The sequence below is a fragment of the Gavialis gangeticus genome, unplaced genomic scaffold (genome assembly GCF_001723915.1).
Source record: "Gavialis gangeticus isolate Ggan-Ray unplaced genomic scaffold, GavGan_comp1, whole genome shotgun sequence".
In the NCBI taxonomy this organism is placed as follows: Eukaryota; Metazoa; Chordata; order Crocodylia; family Gavialidae; genus Gavialis; species Gavialis gangeticus.
The window spans coordinates 16243504-16246423 of record NW_017729011.1 but is presented as its reverse complement, the minus strand read 5'-3'; positions in this window follow the sequence as shown (position 1 = coordinate 16246423).

Genomic DNA, 2920 nt, shown 5'->3' with positions numbered 1-2920 from the left:
GATTCCCCCCGCCTTAAAAGGCTGCCGGGGCGCCTCTGGGGTCTTGGCAACACACGGAGCCCGTCCGCGGCCCCGGCGGAGCCGTGGTGGGGGAGACGCGGGGCCTCCAGCGGCCAGCCAGCCATCCCGGACCGTCACCCCCCAGCTCCGCCCGCCACGAGAGCGAGCGGGCGTCTCAGGCCGGGGCAGCCGGCTCTAAAGCCTTGTCCGCACTCGCTGGGCAGAGAGCCCTGCTATGGGGGAAGGCACGACCCCCTGCAGTCCTTACCCCTCTGCCCCGGGGCGGGGGGGCAATTCCTTCCTGACCCCAAATAAACCGAGTGACGAGCTGGCGTTTAGCAAGAGGGGTCTCGCGCCTAACGAAGGGGCCTCGACTCCGACAAATCGAGGGAGGTCCAGCGCCGCGGCCTCCCCCCTCGTTGCCCCAGCCCTGCCTGCGATGGGGGCGAGGAGCAGGGCTTGGGGAGCAGGAGGGTTCGTGTGGACAGAGGACCTGCCCCCTGCTTATTTGCCGGCCTGGTCTCGATTGCCTGCCTGCCTGTATGGTGGGGCACCTCCAGCCTGAGACTGGTGCTTTTTAAACATGAGTCTGCAGAGAATTAAACTCATAAATCAGCTCTGCAGACAGCCAAGGGAAACGGTCTACTGCTGCCTTCACCTCTCACAGGTACCCCTGGAGCCATCATGGGCACCTCGCTGTTTTTAACTGCCCTCCCCACACCCGTCTGGGGTAGGGAAGTCACAAAGGGCACGGACACCAGGCCAGGGAACCCCTCTGGATCCTACCAAACCTGTCCGGAGCATGGGACCGTCTTTGCTCCGTGCTCCAGGACACGCGCAGCCACCAGGGTACGCAGCGTCGAGTCTCCTGCTCGAGGCCTGTCGGGCGCTGCACTTGGTAGATCACACGGGTACGGCCGCTGCTGCCCCGGTTCCAGCGCCATTGAGACCATCCTGCTCTGCCTGGCAAAGTGCTGAGCAGGTGTGAGAAATCCCTTTGCCCGGCCTCATCGAGGCTGAACAGAGTTTCCCAGGCAAACGGGAGCAGAGACGCCTGCGGGGCAAAGCGCGAACAATCAAGCTAGATGCATCCTTGGAGCGCCGCTCGTCAGTAAAGAGCTCGCAGAGGCTCTCCTGCCTCAGTCCTGGTGCCAGCAGGCTGGGATCACAGGGAAGAGGCATTTTGCCAGCACTGTGTGCTTATTGTCTCAGTATCATTATCCCAAATGATCATTGTATCTCCACCAGCTCCTGTAGCAAACTAGGGAACTAGCAATTAGTTCCTCCCAGCAGCAGAGACAATTCTTGTACCGCTGCATGCCAAGGGTGGGGGGCACTTGCTGTTTGGATAGCTTGTTCTGGGCTGGAGGCTGCCAACTCGATTCAAATTGTGCCTGGGTAACACTGGACTTCCCAGGTGGCCCCATGAAGAAGGGCGTCTACACCTGACATAAGGGTGCCATGCAACGTGAATGGAAATCCAGCTCTTCTGTAAAACCAAAAAGCCCCTCGTGTACTCAGCCCGCCCGGCAGAGTCCATAGAAAGCCAGACTTGGTGGGGGAAACATGGCAAGGACTCACGTCTGAGGGAGGGGAAGGAATTTACATGTGAGGCTGATTAATTAGAGGCGCCAAAAAACCCAGCTATTTTAGGATAATATTAATGATCTGACTCAAGCTGACAAAAGCCAAAGAAATTCTTGGCACCTCTGTTGGCTGCCCCCAGCGAGGAGCTGAGAACGGGACTGGCAGAGAGCGCAGGCACTTATGCCATCCTTGGAAGCAGGCCCGCCAGGTCAGGGGCGAGGTGCGCTAGCAGGATATGGCACGACAGACCTCAGATGCACTATCCCAGGAGCACCCACTCGGGGATGAAGCAAGGTCTTTGGTCCGTGGGGCTGAGGCTCTGGCAGCCTCCCACCGCGCGCTTGCTGGAGCGCTGGACTGGACTGTGCTTTGTATGCACATCCTTGCGGGTTCCAGTTGGACGCATCACACAGAAATGGTAATTTTTATTGAGGGCAGAAAAAGGTTTGAGGCTGAGCCAAATTCATCCCTGCGGCAGGAGCCACCAGCAGTTACAGAGATGAATCTGGCCCGTTACCTTCCTATAGCCTCCTGTCCTCTGCCCTGGCATTTCAGGGACCTCAGATCCATGCACCGACTCTGGAGCAGAGCAGGGTCAGTTAAGGGTGCCGTGAGCCGCCTTACCTACGCCCCCATTGCTTCTTGTCTACCAAACACCGCACATTTGAAGCCTTCCTCGCCTTGACAAGACACAACTGGAACGGCTGTTGTTTTGGCCCTAAACCCGCAACAGGTCACACGTTCCAAAATGCCAAATCCTAGCAGAGGATTAACATTGTAATTGCTTTGATACTGAGCTATAAACAGCCAAATCACAGAGCCTTGGAAATCAAGGTTTATAACCTCAAACGCTGAGGGACCCGAGTTCCAGCCACCCTGCTGGGCACCACTGTAATAAATCAGTACTATGTCGCATGAAGTGTTAGTACCAAACTCCAGCATGACTTCAAGTGAGAGTAATGGAAATCGCATCGGTGTACCAACTCTGTGCCAGCTGGGAGAGGGGTCCTGCAGGCTTTTCTCCTCCAGATGGTGGGTCTTTAAACACGAAACCATGGACCAGCATCAGAGAAGGGGTAGTGGCAGGCATGCCTACATATGGCTCAGCGCAGTTGCTTTCTAAAGGCTGACATGCAGATGGTGCGCTGGGTACGACGACCCACTACACTATTAATCTCTCTTGTTAAATTCCAGTATATTTTTTGAAGACTGCATTCTCTCCATAGCCTCTAGGGCATAATTATTATGTTAATGCAGCAACCTTGAGAGGTTGTGAACTAATTGGTTCCTCTCTTTTTTTGCCTGGCTTATGTATTAAATCCTGGGGCTAAGA